This window comes from Lactuca virosa, chromosome 4 (genome assembly GCF_052849685.1).
Source record: "Lactuca virosa cultivar CGN04683 chromosome 4, Lactuca_virosa_CGN04683_v6, whole genome shotgun sequence".
NCBI classification, from domain to species: Eukaryota; Viridiplantae; Streptophyta; class Magnoliopsida; order Asterales; family Asteraceae; genus Lactuca; species Lactuca virosa.
Genome location: NC_136429.1, coordinates 420,453,104 through 420,470,543, shown reverse-complemented (window position 1 = coordinate 420,470,543; position 17,440 = coordinate 420,453,104).

Here is a 17,440-nt window from a genome sequence, read left to right as displayed (position 1 = left end):
ACAGTTTGGGTGAAGTGCAACCCAAATGGACCATGCCGGGTCGGGTCAAGTATATACCAAATAAGTTATGGACTTAGACACCTTATCCAACAGAAACTATTCGACAAAACAATATTCCATACCCCTCGAGGGCGTATAGCAGTCATAACGAGGCTTAACGGGATTTACGAACCTTGCGTTACGAAGCCAAACACTCAAAAAGGTCGCAAACGAAATCTCTCTCAATCTCTTTCACTCTATCTCTCTCTATCAAAAATCTCTCCCAAATCTCTCCCAAATCTCTCTCAAAACTTCTTTCAGCTTTTTAAAATCATTCGGGTCATCCCGACCCTTAACCGGGTCAAAAACCACTTAAAACGGAGTAATGATGGAAAAATCAGCCCTTAGAACCGAAGCCTCCCTATAGGGACCGAAGCTGCTAAGGACCGAGACCATAAGGGACCGAACTCTGCTGATCCGAACTGCTGAACCGAACCCGAACCCTGCTGAACCGAAACCGAAGCCTCCCTTTCGCTCCATTTCGCCTTCGGGTCAAGTCACTTCGGACCGAACCCACTTTCGGCCTATTTCGCCTTCGGACTATTTCGGGTCATCTCGACTTCGGTCCATGGCAGTAGGGACCGAACCTTCAGCCCAATCTGAGAAGCTTCGCAGATTTCCATTTTTCACCCGGTTTTCGACCACGACTTCGTTTTAAGCCCGTTTTTTATTATTTTAACGTGGGACTTTCACCCAAACTTATATTTTGACATATAAGACATTATATATTCATAATTTAAACACATTTTTAGGGAAATCTTTATTCAAGAATAAAATCTAGTGGGTGAGATTTTGAGGTGGTGTGTTGACTTTACCTTTGAGTTATGACACAAGCAACCCACCACACCCACTCAAGGGCCATACTCAGTCACTATTCCTCCATACTTAGTCAATTAGTTGTCCTTTCACACTATTTCACCAACCCATAATCAGATCAAAGGGCTGGAAATCTTCACTTCACTTCCCACATTATTCACTCTTTCTCAAGAAGAATCAAACCCATCTCTCTCTCTCACTCTTCTCTCCAAAATATCGAATTCTCCAGGAGTTCTAAGGCTTCTCATCCACCTTTGGTAAGATCTTCCATCCCTCACTTGTTTTCCTTACACTTCTTCACTCAAATCAAGGGTTCCTTACACAAATATCCTCATATTTGTTGTTAGATCTTCGAATCTTCCAGCATCACCCAAGTGTTCTTGAGTTGAACACTTCTTTTCTTCATCATCCATCTATTGAAATCACTCAAGGTGAGTTCATACCCCTACATTTTCATGTTTTCTTCAAGTTTTAGGGGGGGGGGGGGGGAATACAAGTTAAAATACCAGAAACTTAACTAAATTCAAACAACAGCTTTCATAAGAAAAGTTGAGTCTTATTCACGGACTGATTTGAACATCTTAAACTTAATATCTTTCAAAATTGTTTAATATGCAAATATTTCAGGCTCATACCTTTAAAATGACTACTTGCACATCTCCATACGATTTTTCTACAATTTATGGTGATTTTTACACAACGGCCTATCATTTCAGAAACGAATTCGGACCAGTCTGTGAATATGAACGTTTTCACACAAGTTAAAGACTTCTAAAAATTATTAGAAAAATTATGAATAAACTAGACACAATTTATTAACTCTCAGAGTTTACGGATTCAGTTTTCGACTTCGTATGATTTTTCTATGATATTTTTAAAATAATGCAGAAAGGTTAAAAACTAGTTACATAGCTTACAATATTAACAACACTTTGTAGTATGTTGAGCAAAGTGCATAACAATAAGTTTCTAAATGTTTGGATGCATTCTTGTTAGTTTACCATCATAAACAGAAATTATTCAATCATGTGAAAGTTTTTTCTCCATTCATTTCGAACACATATAATAAACTACATTAAGTATAGTTTATGAATTTTCGATAAAAGCATACTACATGGAAAAGGTTTTACTCTCAAAACAAATGGGTTTTTCATATACTACTTAATAGTATTAGTTTATGGATTCATATCACTAATGTATTTTCATAAAAGGTGATTTCACTTCCACCACGGAAGGGGTTTAATACTCAAACTATATGTAAACTAGTTAACGTAAATTGTGAGACACGTCTTCATTGTACTCTTTGAGTACTGGTTAAAAATTACTGAATTAGTTATAACCAGAATCTCTTGTAGGGAGAGCATGATAATTGTGTACAGATCTATATTGGGGTTGACAACCCACACCCATGCTGCTTGCATAAGTCCGATCGGCCAATCGGGGGTGACAAATGTCATTAACATTCCGACGTCTGAAGAACGTCGCAGTAGGTCATCCGGTCATAGTATGGTTATAACAACTCACATAAGGAGTTAACAATCATTCAAGTTTACAGGGAAAATTCTACTTTGAAAAGGGGTTTTATCTATTTAAAACTACAAACACGTTAAAAGTATAGAACACACTCATACTCTCGGTCCTGGGATTTAGGACTACATGACTTTTATAAGGAAAATATTGGATTTTCTTTGGAATCACATTTCTATTAACACTACATTTCATCTAGAATTTTTAGGCTTCAGCTATAATTGCTAAGTGTATATGCTAGAGTTATATAAGAATCTAGTCACAATCGACTTAGAATTGGTGGGCCCGCCTTACTTCCTGTTCCTTGTTTGGTTGTGGATCTAGGGCAGACCCATTATATTCGACGGTTTATTTAACTTAAATTTTATATAACTTATATACACTGGGTGATTTTAGAAGGAATCTACGGGTCTTTCTAGGGTACATTATTGCATAACATAGGAGCTTTCATTTCACACTTAATAAAGAAAATATTGGATTTTCTGGAATCATACTCTATCGCTTTTAAAAGGAAAACGGCTTCTTTCTCAAATAGAACTCTTATGAACTCACCAACTTAATTGTTGACACTTTTTCAAAACTACTTGTATTCTCAGGAAATCAGTGAAACAGGAAATCAATAACATCTTGAGGATGGGACGTTAAATCGTCAAACAGTTCATTTTGTCATCATAATGTAATTGATTTTGAAACATGTAAACATATACTATGGTGTAACCTTTTCAATTATATTTATGATGGTTGTATTTACTTTGAGCACTATTATACTCGTTGTTGTGATACTATACATGAAGTCCTCCACCCCCGGACGTTTCCGCCATCCTTGGTTTGGGGGTGTGACAGATTTATACGTAGCGGTTTTACTCGTATAGAATTGAAATAGATTTATACGTAGCAGTTTTACTCATATATAATGAAAATAAGATTTATACGTAGCAACTTAGTTTGTATGGAATTACAAACATTTATATTTATAATATATGAGACTTATAGGTATATACTTATTTGGTAAGTAAACCATTATACCTAGGATGTATATATACTAAACGTTGGAAAGTCAAAATAATACTTTCAAAACTATACTTTTGAACTTGGAAAATGTATTATTTTTATATGGAGTCAAAACCTGTGGACTCACCAACTTTATGTTGACGTATTTTAAATTGCATGTGTTTTTAGGAAGTTGATAACTATGATACGAGAAATGACGTTACACCACCCGGTGTTTCCGCCGACGGCCGGGGTGTGACAGATTGGTATCAGAGCTATTAACTATAGTGAATTAGTACTTTCTTAGGAAAGCACAACTATAGTTTAGGGCTCACTCTGTTAGGTTTAGGTATATCCCTTAGCCTACAAATATAAAGTATTATTAATTATTCTACTGAAGGACTACTTACGGGAGCGGTGACAAGGATAGACATGTCGATTTGGGTTGCTGGATTTCAGAACGGCTATATGCTAAAATGATCCTGCCCTTCAACTGTCCTGACTGGCCGGTGCCTTATCAGCTAGACCTGAAGTAACAAACAATAATTAATAATATCTGTGAATACAACGAACACAAATATATAGAGTTATGTATGAACTCAGTCCCACGATGAGAACACATGTATAACCCAAAAATATAGAAAACCCAAACCCTCGATAAGAATTCAACGCAAGGTTTTAGGTCAAACTCCTTAGTCGAGTTTTATTGTACATGGGCCGAACCACAACTAAACGTAGACTGATCACCTATGTTTAATTATGGTCAGACCGATATGCAACTAAACTTGGATACGGTGGTTGATAGACTAAAACACCTGAAGATTTTAGAATATTCAAGATAGATCTCAGATCAGGATACCATCAACTCGGAGTACAAGAAGACGATGTTCCGAAGACAACATTTAGGACTCGGTATGGTCATTATGAGTTCCTAGTTAACCTTTGGATTGACCAGCGCTCCAACAATGTTCAAGGACCTCATGAATAGTGTTTGCAAACCGTACTTAGATAAATTCGTGATAGTGTTTATCGATGATATATTGATATATTCACGAACCAAGGATGAACACGGTCAACACTTGCAAATAATCTTGGAACTACTAAGAAAAGAATATTTGTACGACAAATTCTCCGAATGTGAATTTTGGATTAGAGAAGTACAAATTTTTAGAACATGTAGTTAGTAACAAAGGGATTCATGTACAACCCTCCAATATTTAAGCAATTAAGAATTGGGAAGCACCAAAGACACCAACAGAAGTGTGTCAATTCTTAGGACTTGCTGGCTATTACCGTAGATTCATAGAGAATTTCTCCAAAATAGTCAAGACGTTTACAACACTAACCCAGAAGGATATGAAGTTTAACTGGGAAGTCAAACAAGAAGCTGCTTTTCAGAAACTAAAGCAAATGTTGTGTAGTGCACCAATCCTATCCCTCCCAGATGGGACAGAAGATTTAGTCGTATACTGCGACGCATCAAATCAAGGATTGGGATGTGTGTTGTGTTGGATTAGATGTCTAAGCCCATAACTATTATTGGTATGTACTTGACCCGAGAGTAGCATGGTCCATTTGGGTTGCATATCATCAGGACAATTTGTTAGGATGGACTTTTGAGAGAAGGTTATTTATGGTTTATTAATATATTATAAGTTATAATATGTTAATATGAAATCATATGTTTTAATTAGTATCGATCAAGAATTAATTTGGAATTAATTTAGTGATCAAAAGAGACTAATTAAATCTATGGGGACTAATTATGATAATTAGTTATATTTATATGTGTTGGGCTTATGATCCATGTTGGACCAAGTTTATGTATGGATACATAAAGAGTTGGGCCACATGAACCATGGATCATAAAACCCATGGGTATGGATTATGGGTTATACCCATGACCCTTGGAATCCTACATATAAATAGGTTACTCCATAGCCAAAATCACCACTTCTTTTCTTAGAGAAATATGGAGGTGTTTTGGTGCATGGAATTCTCTCTCAAGAGCCACCTTTGTCCTAGGTGTGTTGTGATTCCATTTGAGGCATTTCATACTATTGGTGCTAAGCTCTTAAGGCCAAATACATCAAGACTTCAAGCCACATAAAAGGTATGTTTCCCTAACTAGTATATTATATGGTTTATGTCAAATGCATGCTAGTTATAGGTTTAATGCCTTGGAAACCATTTGCATGTATAATAGAGAAAACATAGATCCAAGGTATTTAGGGTTGTATGTGCACCATAGGATGTTGTAGTATACTAAAACCCAACAGTGGTATCAGAGACATGGGTTGTTTTCTATTATATTTGATGCAAATGTATTTTTTTTTCAAGTTGAAGGAAAAAAAAAGAAAAAAAAACATGAAGTTTGTCAAATTTTATGATAATTACTTGATTTTATGAAAAACTAATTATTTTATAAAATTTGAGTCACTTTACTACAAGAGTTGAATTAGGTCAATTTATTAAAAGATAGAATGATATGATTATTTTATTTGTTTTAAAAGTTTGATCAAAATGGTTTTAAGGAGTTACAAATTTTGTCATAAAATTTTGGAACTCAAAAGTTTTTTTTAAAGTTATGATCTTAAGAGTTTTGAAACTTCCATAAGTTATGGATGTGAAATGTCTCATTTATTAACTCTTTAGGTTATGAATTCCAAGAGTCTTCAAAGGATAATTGTCAAAGTTTCAAGATTTGTATTAGTTTATATGATTATCTAATTTCTTGAAAATTGTTGATGTGAATTATCTTTACTTATGAGTTTAATCTAGATCATAGAAAAATTATTTGATTATTGTGTTAATTGGAATATTTGATCTTAATGGTTTTTATGAACTCCATAACTTGTCCTCAAGTTATGGAAAGTGAAGAGTTTTCTTTTTAAAGTGTCATTAAGTCTCATAGGTTATGAAAATAGAAGAGTCACTATTTTTAATGTCATCATTAAATGATTTAATGTCTTCCATAACTTGTCCTCAAGTTATGGAACTTGAATTTTTTTTTCATTAAACCTTAATTAAACTCTTAAGTTATGAAAAATCCAAGAGTTTTGAAAGGTTTCAAAACTTGTCCTCAAGTTTTGGAATTTGTAAAGTTACCCCCCATGTATACTTTAATTCCAAACAAGACCTTAGAATTTTAAAAGTTTAAAATTCAACCCTTATACTATTATTATAATTTTAATTATATAGATATGTATAAGATAAAGTCGTCTTACCATTAGTAGGCCTCATTCACGAAGCCGGTCTATAAGGGGGGTATAAGGTTACTGCCTATAAAATGGCAGTTTAATGGGTGTCCAGTCTCACTCACCGCTTCCTTGACCGGTGGAGGGTCGTTAGCCGAACAGGTAGGACAAGGACTATAATTCTCCCTTCATTTTAAGTATAATGATAAATACTAAGTAACTAAACACTTATAAATTCCCAATCTTAGTTACTTAGGAAAATGTGAATAAGGTGCTAATCCATGAAATTACACTTTGCACTTTGTTTAAGCTGTTAGTGGAGCGTGTGTGGTTAACCGGCACACTAACCTGGACTTAACAAGGTAGGCAAAGGGTAACTTAATGTTTATCATACTATCGTTGGAGCGTGTGTGGTTAACTGGCACATCGATTGAGGGGTAAATATTAAGGGTGCCAAGTATATTTGCATGGTTACTTCACACCTTGTTTTGTGATCCTCGGCATCCCAGTCACAAAACCTGAAGGGCACACTCGAGATTGAAACATGCCATTGAAAAGTTCAATGAATCTCAAAAGAATTTAGGAGTTTCAAAACCAATTAAAACCTAATAATACATTTCGTTTATCTTGGTGGAAATTGGTGAATCGTCATTCACCTACCTTCAAATATTTCATAGCTTGGATTACGGCATCCCTCTTCCAAGTTGTAAAATAGTTTGTTGGGTCCTAGCCTTAATATATCATATTGGGTGTTATATTAAGGACTTAAATCTACTTTACGTGAATTTCTCCCATTGTTCATGTCTGGTTTAGACAACAATGATCTTCCCAAACCAAGCTTTCCTAATGAATATGACTTCCCGAGTTTGGCTCATGGAAGTCATACTTCTCTTCCTCCACCTCCTCCAATTATTCTCCCTAACCCACAAGTTCAAGGTCACTCAAGCCCTAATGGCAAGCAAGGTCTATGTGTGATCACATCTTAGAGATGAAGTCACATATTGACAAGCCGGGATTGTTGGGTGTCAAAGTCTTGAGAAAGTTGGATTTTCAATCACTTTCTAAGTCACATAGTGAGTTCCTTTGGGACTACTATGAAATAGACTATGACATGAACCTTAATGATCATATCTATTTGCTTGGTGCTGCTGAATCAGCAATGATTTGGAACGATAGTAAAGCAAATTTGATTAGAAGATCAACTTCCAAAAAAATTTATGGACAGTGACACTGGAAATCCAGAAAAAGCATTCTCTTCCCAATGGAAAGGGATTGGCCATAGTCAACCCGGTTGACCAAATGGTAAAGAGAAAGGCTAAGTCTGAGATAGTCCCATTACCAAAGGGTCCATATGTTTATTTTGCCAAAGGAAGGGGTGTTGATTGCAAAGCTGCCAAATTTACCTAAGGATGTTAAAGTCAATAAGTTTGACTCTACATCAGGTAGAGCCCATTATCTAACTCTATTAAGTTCTATTCTGAGATCCTCATTACATGATGTGACTGGGTTACATGTTGATGTTTTAAGAATCAAAGAATAGAGAGAAATCTTAAAGGAAGTATATGCTGATTCTGATCGCGAAGGTGGATTTCGATCGCATCAGAATTTTGAGCACTTGCTTAAGAAGTTATGATATATTGCTAAGGAATAGATAACAACAATTTTCCATGTGGATTGTAAGGATAAGTTTTTCCGCAAAGTTTTAAAATAAAAGAAAATTGTTTAATTTTATTTATTTGAAGTATCCTTACAATGGCATTTGTGGAAAATTGTTGCTTATATGATTCCACTGACAGCAATATTGGAAAATGGATTTGATTCTTTCATTTGTGGTAGTGTCTAAATTTACCAAATCAGGAAAGTTCCTCATCACCCAAGTTTCAATTGGACCGAAACTTGGAATCATGCAAGTTGAATAGTATGATGAATGAGAACTTTCAAGCATTGGAAAATCAAGACTAATTACTTGTTCACATGGATGTGTGAGTCAAGTGAAGGACTAAAGGGATCGAGTACACATTCTTGTGCACTGGTCATGTCCACCACAAAGCTCGTTAAGACTATTTGATTTACTAAAGTTTAGTAAATATGGTTATACTTACAAGTTTAAGTATAATTCTGAAACATTGGAAAAGTCTCAATGTATGGCAGAACGAATGGGAAGAATCAAATTAGGCAGAAAGATAAAAGTTTCTCAAATCTGAAAAGATGGGAGAGTACTTTAGTATCATGTTTGTGATCATCTTAATGATTTAGAAATCATATCACAATTAGTCCTCTAAAGGTCATCTTAGTGCATTCTTATGACTAAGAAGAGGAGTCATGAATTGTTGAAATGGTTAGATCAGGAAGATGAGTCATACTTCGTTCCAAAACAATTCTTAGAGTCATACTCCAAGATTGTAACTTGAGTGACATATCTTAAAGAAAGGTTTAAAACACTTGTCAAATGTAAGAGTAAAAGTGTCCTACTCTTGTACATTTGAAATTGGTAAGTTGTGATGTTTTGGATAAAACAAAGACCAACTAAGGCCAATTGTGTGAAGTGTTTGTCTTGATAAAGAATCCGCACTATCTCTTGAATATTTGGCAAGATAGTCTTATATGTCAAGAGGATAGTGGGAGTCTTAAAGATCCTAAAAAGAATTTCAAGAACTAATCAAGAATAAAACTTGAGGTTCTTCACTAGCACACGACTTGAGGTTTATAACCTATCGTGTTGACATATTCTGTGCCCATTCCAGTTAAAGTTGGCTTTGCATAGGAGTTCTGAAAGTTCTCAATTGGTTGCATAACAACTTGGAAGCAATGGCAGGCCCTGTACTGCCAGGTGGCAAGAAGTTAAGATTGCATAAGTTCAGTCCATATGATTTTGGATTTATCATTATCCTTGTCTTGTGACTATGGTTTTGACGATTCACGTGGATAAGAACACATACACCATAAAATCTAAGGGTCATAAGGTTTCTCTCCGATTCATGAAAATGATGGTGAGGAAACACTTCCACCAAGTAGATTTGAAGCAGATGGAAAAAGGTCTAAACAATTGAGACTATGATTACGACATCCCTTTTCATAGTTCTGAAATTGTTTAGACACACATGCATGTTATCTAAGGAAAGGTGTATGATTTTGATAAAGTTTTATCAAAGCATCTCGTATCAGAAATCTGAACTTTGGTAAGAAAGTCAATAAAGTATTGATTTCTAGAAGTCCAGCTGATTTCTGAGTACATGTCAAAGCTAGTGGGAGCATAAGTGTTATGCTAATAATCATCATATTAGTGGGAGCATGATAATTATTGTTAGTGTTGCAAGTTAGCAATGTTAATTATAGAAAACAAAAGTTTCAATTCGTGAGGCTGCAGGGATTGAAAAAGTTGTTTTGCTATAATTAAGGGAGAGGATATACTTCATTTCAGTTCTAAAGGCTTAGATTGAGACCTTAATCATCTTTAGTCAAGAATATATATATGAATTTCATATATTGCGTTCTCAAAATTCGATTATGATTACGGCATCCCTCTTCATAGTCAAATTTTGAAAACATGGCAAATAAAAATATTGTAGCAAAAGACTGGTCTAGAATCATGTCTTTATGTGAGACATCATGAATCGTGTACCATTTGCTTTGGGTACAGGATCGATTGCATGTTCGATAATATTTGTCATTTCTAAATTTTTCCAAATGCCCAGAGGCATTAAGAAGGGAAAAGGTCTAGAATTGGATATGACTAAAATGATTAAGCAATTGTCGAGGACAATCTGAGGTTTACCAAAGATTGGTTGCTCAGGGACAGTTGGAAGTATAGTGCTAATTTTGGAAGGACCATATTGACATATTCTGAAAAGAGGCATCCCTTATTCAGAAGTGATAGTCAAAATGAGAATATGGAGTTGTCTCCATAGGTGGAAGTTATCTATGTAAGATTAGAAAACTTAATGCAAGAAGCATGTCCAAAGCAATGTACTTTGAATATGATACTTAGTTTCCATGGCGTTGATCTCCATTGGAATACCTTATAATGACTGTTGACAAGTCTTTGTGACTTTGTACATATTCATTACAGGAGGGTCAGTGCATATAAGTTTAAAATATAAACAGATTTCGATAAATGATAGGAATTTGAAATTCTCACATTTTTCGATAAGGATTTGGGAGTGTGAAATTAGAATCATTGAAATTATGTTCAATTGGTTTATTTCACAAAGTAAGGATCATAGACAAACATCGAGTGCATACTTGGTGTATGGCAAAGCTATTGTTTAAGAAAAACATAGTGTACATGCTTGGAGCATGGGACAACTAGTGTTTTTAATTCAAGTATAAAGTTGATAAAACCGAAACAATGAATAATGAGTAATCAGTATGGTGATAAATAAAAGTGTTTATTTATATTCATAGGGTTTGATACCATATTTGATTCATTTATTCTTGTGTTTCACTTTGCATGTTTTGACTTCCAGAATAACTAAGTCGCTCTTCCTGAATGATTAAGTTATTTAAACCATCCACAATCGGTCATCTGTTGGAAGTAGATATGAATCAAGACTGTCATGGGTTGGTTTTTAGAGGTCCAAGTTGGTTGACAAAGTGGTGCTACAACACTCATGAGTGCTCATAAGTTCTGAGTATTGGATTCAACCCGCGCTCATTTGAATCACTTCATGGATTTTATCACGAGTGATCATGAGACGATAATATCTTATATTCTTCAAACCTAGAGATATGAGTTGTTACTATGAGTTGGTTATACATTGATTGCACGAAAACGCATTTGGTAACTCGATGTTATAAAACGTGCCTTTGTGTATGATTCAACAAGTAGTAGAACAAGCCATATGAGTCGAATTTTATCCATTCCTTTTACCTTCGGGATAAAAGCGATATATGTGGGCCCCTCGATGATTTAGCGATGACACATGTGAGTGCTTGGCCAAGCCAGGACTGATTTGATTTGTTCAATCAGTCAGTCATCGTAAATCGAAAATCGGGAAACAACAAATGGACAGAGAGAATGATTATAATCCATGTCTCAGTCCATATGATATCTAGAATGGAGGAATATATGATCCCTTATCTAATGGACGCGTCATTGATTTGTTCAGAGTTCGACAACGGCTTTAAGAGCTACGATTGCTAGTCGGGTTATGAAGTCGTACTTGCAATAATAGTTTTAGACTTATCCAAGTGGGAGACTGTTGGATTAGATGTCGAAGCCCATAACTATTATTGGTATGTACTTGACCCGAGAGTAGCATGGTCCATTTGGGTTGCATATCATCAGGACAATTTGTTAGGATGGACTTTTGAGAGAAGGTTATTTATGGTTTATTAATATATTATAAGTTATAATATATTAATATGAAATCATATGTTTTGATTAGTATCGATCAAGAATTAATTTGGAATTAATTTAGTGATCAAAAGAGACTAATTAAATCTATGGGGACTAATTATGATAATTAGTTATATTTATATGTGTTGGGCTTATGATCCATGTTGGACCAAGTTTATGTATGGATACATAAAGAGTTGGGCCACATGAACCATGGATCATAAAACCCATGGGTATGGATTATGGGTTATACCCATGACCCTTGGAATCCTACATATAAATAGGTTACTCCATAGCCAAAATCACCACTTCTTTTCTTAGAGAAATATGGAGGTGTTTTGGTGCATGGAATTCTCTCTCAAGAGCCACCTTTGTCCTAGGTGTGTTGTGATTCCATTTGAGGCATTTCATACTATTAGTGCTAAGCTCTTAAGGCCAAATACATCAAGACTTCAAGCCACATAAAAGGTATGTTTCCCTAACTAGTATATTATATGGTTTATGTCAAATGCATGCTAGTTATAGGTTTAATGCCTTGGAAACCATTTGCATGTATAATAGAGAAAACATAGATCCAAGGTATTTAGGGTTGTATGTGCACCATAGGATGTTGTAGTATACTAAAACCCAACATGTTGATGCAAAGAGGAAAAGTTATCGCCTAGGCATCACGACAACTTAGGGTGCATGAGAATAATTACACTACCCATGACCTTGAATTGGGAGCTATAGTTTTTGCACTGAGAAGTTGGAGACACACAATTGGCCAGATAACATATAGGTGATACCTTATGTGCTAAGCCATAAATAATCCACGAGACAACTCAAAAGATCGTGCAAATTAAGGATCGATTAAAGGCAGCACGTGATCGTCAGAAGAGCTATGCTGACGTAAGACGTAAGCATTTAGAATTCCAAGTTGGAGATAAAGTAATATTGAAGGTCTCTCCTTGGAAAGCCGTAATTCGATTCGAGAAACGAGGCAAACTAAACCCACGGTATATAGGATCTTTTTCTAGCAAGAATTGGTTCTGTCGCATACCAACTCAAGTTACCTCAAGAGCTAAGTAATGTGCACAATGTTTTTCACGTATCAAATCTCAAAAGATGTCTATTCGATGACACTCTTGTTGTACCTCTCGACGAGATACAAGTCAATACCAAACTCAACTTTGATGGGTATTCGAAGCGGGTTTCTCGGATATGCGTTTGCAGATTTTGAAGACCGGTGTTACTTCGAAGGGGAGTTTTGGTCTTGATCACGCTATCTCGTTGGAGACTGAAGCCGGGACATCCAATCCTAACTTTGAGGGGGAGAATCTTAGGGTGCAAAATCACTCTTGGATGTAGTGTTTTAGGCTTACCCTCCTGTATGTGTAAATGGGTTGAGTCTATCTATAAAAAGGAAGTGAGTGACTCCCATTATGTAAGGAACCATTTGGAGTGTTAGACTAGAGAGAGAAATTGTGTACAAACCTATTTGTATATCCTTTCTAGAACTAATATGAGCTTACAAAGATTTATTTACTCCTTGTGTTCTTGATTTTACATGATGATTCACTAGATCTTTCCAATTCCGCATATGCCATCATAAACAACACCACTACAATTGGTATCAGAGCGTGTGTTCTTGATTTGATCAAGAATTGATCCATGGTGGCAATCTTGATTTGGTGATTCTTCATTGTGTTTTGATCTTCGTGATTTAGAGAGTTTTTGGATTCTAGAAATCGCATTCATCTTTGATTCTATTCAAAATTCGATTTTCTTCACTTGAATTCAAGTTATTTTTACTTTCTCTCTCTAGAAAACCCATTGAAAATCACTTTCTCTTTCTAGAAATCTTCAAGTTCTAGTGATCAAAAATGGCGGTTTACTTGGAGTATGATTCTTGGATTGTGATTGTTAAAGATGTCAAATACAAAATCGGTTTAGAACAATTCATTGGATTAATATTGAAAGGCTTGATGATTTCATGGGATACTTTGATTTCTTATGGAGGTTTGAAGGATGATCATGGAGGATTGATTTTTCAACCACTTTCAAAGATTGAATGCTTGACTAAAGTTTGCCATAACTTGACGAATGAGAGAGATAAAAATGAAGGAAAGGAAAAAGAATTGTTTGATAAGTATTTCATTTCTCTTATTGATAACCCAAGTGATCTTCATGCTCTTATGTTTGTTGAAGATGTTCTTGATGATCATCATGTTCTTGATGTTCTTGATGTTCAAGAAAAAGGAGTTCAAGTTGATTTTCATGATGAAAAACTTTTTTGCTCGATTGGAGTTCAAACCGATGATATTTTGTGTTCTTGTGATTCGTTTGAAGGAATGATTCCTTATCGGAAGTCAGTGATCCAAGAAATTCATAAGTATCAAACTCCAAAAGATTTGATTCAAACTCATAAAGTTGAAGTTGTGGAAAGTGGGTTTGTTCATGAAATCAAGTCTTCAAGATGCAAAAAGATGAGAAAGAAAAAGAAGAAGAAGATTAATCGGAAAAACAAGCGGGTTTACGCACAAAAATTGTCAAATGTTGTGAAGTCTAAATCCGTGAAGCAAATTTGGGTTCCAAAGCAACAATCTCCAAAGGTTGCATTGATTTTGAAGTCAAGACCCAAAAGTGTTGGTTGTTCTTTTGAAGATGTTCTTGGATTGTTGAAGAACACGAAGAACGAGTTGTACATCACGCAAAGTGGGTGGTACAATGTTCAAATCGGAGATTTTCTCATTCCAACAAAAAGAACCAAGATCTTCCAAATTTGATTCGTTCCTTGAAAACGGAATTCGATTCGTCAAAAAGGTATCTCAAATTCTCAAATGGATTCCAAAACGTCCATGATTTTGATTCGTGCGTTGCGTTTTTTATTTGTGATCGTTTGACTCATTGGATCAAATTTTTCTTCAAAAACCTCATTGATGATCCATTATTTTTTTTAAGATCAAGCCCAATATCCAATTCATTTACTGTTCTTTTTGCATTCGAAGTCCAAAACAATTTTTTTTTGTTAACTGTTCATTGTTTTTGATCCGATATTACAATTCATTTGTGTGAGCCCAAAATTAATATTCATTTACTGTTCATAAATCCGATTGAGCCCAAAAGTCATTGAATTCGTTTGATCCATCTTCGTTTCTTACTTTACCCGGTTATAACATCAGATATTTCTATTTCGTTCTTGAAGCCTTATTTACAACTTCACGTTTCTGATTACTCGATTTTATGTAATTGCTAATCTATCATTGTGAATCGATCGAGTATTTTGATTCATAAATGATTGCTAAGTGGTGTAATCGACATCGACTATATGATCAAAATCAGTTTTGGAGCAGAAATTGATTGGGGTTGTTGAATCGATGAGGTTTTTGATCGATTGTGAAAAGCGACAGTGAAGAATATCAAATTATTGGTTTCGATGGATCAATGTTACTTTGAGGTAGAAATTAGTCTTGGATGGAATCGATATTAGATATTGGGTTACATCGACTACCGATTATCATGATTTCGGAAATATGAGTATCGTTTGATGATTTTGGAATTCAATCTTGGTTCTTCAATTCTAACTCGATGGTCAAGGGCTTGTTATTACAGTTGGTGTTCGAATATTGATTTTGATTGATCGATGTGGATTCTGATTTTTGTTACAAGTGATTAATCTTGTATTTCGATTTAAGAAGGTCTTGGAAATCAGGACGATGTCATTTTGGAGTTGTTCGATGTTGGTATTATTGAATTCGTGGTCGATAGTCGAATCCTTTAAAGTCGTTGAGATCGATTTTAGTTGTTGTTGGTATGTTGATCTGGAATTAGTTTGTGATGTTGATTTTGAAGTTATCGATTCGATTTTGTCGATCTTGATTGAAAAGCGAAGATTTGGGAACGATGTCGATTTTGATTGTTGGATGTGAGTTCAACGGTTTGAAGAATTGGTATCGAATTTGCTTTTGCGATACATAGATGACAAACAGTTACTAGTTCTTGATTTCAAAGAATCGAAATTTGGGAAGAACTGTAAGAACGAGAATTTGGGGTTAATGATAGAAGGGTTAACGATCGATTTGGGTTAAGATTCGAAGATTTGGGAATTGATGTTGGCTAATGAAGTTTGATGTTGATGAAAAACGAAGGGTTGTCGATGTTTGCAAAAGAAAGGATTTTGGGTTTGGTGAACTGGAAAACGAACGAAAACCGATGAACTGTAAGAACAAAAATTTGATTTTGGGTTGAATGTACGAAGTGAGTTAATTCGATTCAGAGGTTGGATGATTAAGAGGTTACTGTTCATTAAGAGGCTTCGAATGCCTTCGAATTCGTGAATATGGCTATGGAGTTGGTGCTACGATCATACGAAGAGGAGAGAGAAAATTTTGGGGGAAGATGATTTTCGTACGAAGGGGAGAAAGAAGGAAAAATTTTCGTATGTTTGGACGCAAAATTTTCGTAAGTTTGGAATGGAAAAGTAAAATTTTCGAATGTAGTCCCTCAAGTTTCGAATGGTTGACAAATGGAAAAAGGCTTCGTATGAATGATCAATATTTCGTGTTTTGATCAAAAAGCAGAATTTTTGAATTCAGCCCCTGAACCTTCGAATATTTGACACTTCGAAAATTAACCCAAGTTTCGTATGTTTGAAACTTTTCACCCAAATTCGAAATTTTTTGAAGCTTCGTATGTTTGGATGATTCTTCGTATGTTTGGAGCACAAAAGGAAGAATTTTCGAAAATAGTCCATGAGGCTTCGAATGTTTGGCAGTTTGTACCCAAATTCGAAAAATGACTGTTTTTGCTGAAAATTGAAGGAAATGCATTTCAAGTCCCTGCAGTTTGTGCGAATTTACGCTTTATGCCCAGTTTCGCTAATGGGCTAGAGTTTCGCATATTTGGCTGTTTTTGGCGCAATGGGTCCCTGCAAAATTCAGAAAGTGACGGTTTTTACCCGGTTTTTGAAAAATCTTGCAACTTTCACTCAAAAAGTCAAAAATTTTCATAAATTGGAAATTTTTTGTGGCTTTTTTCGTGATTATTTTTCTAGTGCAAGATTTTTGGTGATTCATTTTTGGTACACATCAAGGGGGAGTATTGTATTGTTCATTCCTCGAGCGCTTCTCACCCTTAATGGGTTTTATAATCATTTTTTTATTATAAAAAGGGGGAGAATGATGGGTATTCGAAGCGGGTTTCTCGGATATTCGTTTGCGGATTTTGAAGACCGGTGTTACTTCGAAGGGGAGTTTTGGTCTTCATCACGCTAGCTCGTTGGAGACTGAAGCCGGGACATCCAATCCTAACTTTCAGGGGGAGAATCTTAGGGTGCAAAGTCACTCTTGGATGTAGTGTTTTAGGCTTACCCTCATGTATGTGTAAATGCGTTGAGTCTTTCCTATAAATAGGAAGTGAGTGACTCCCATTATGTAAGGAACCATTTGGAGTGTTAGACTAGAGAGAGAAATTGTGTACAAACCTATTTGTATATCCTTTCTAGATCTAATATGAGCTTACAAAGATTTATTTACTCCTTGTGTTCTTGATT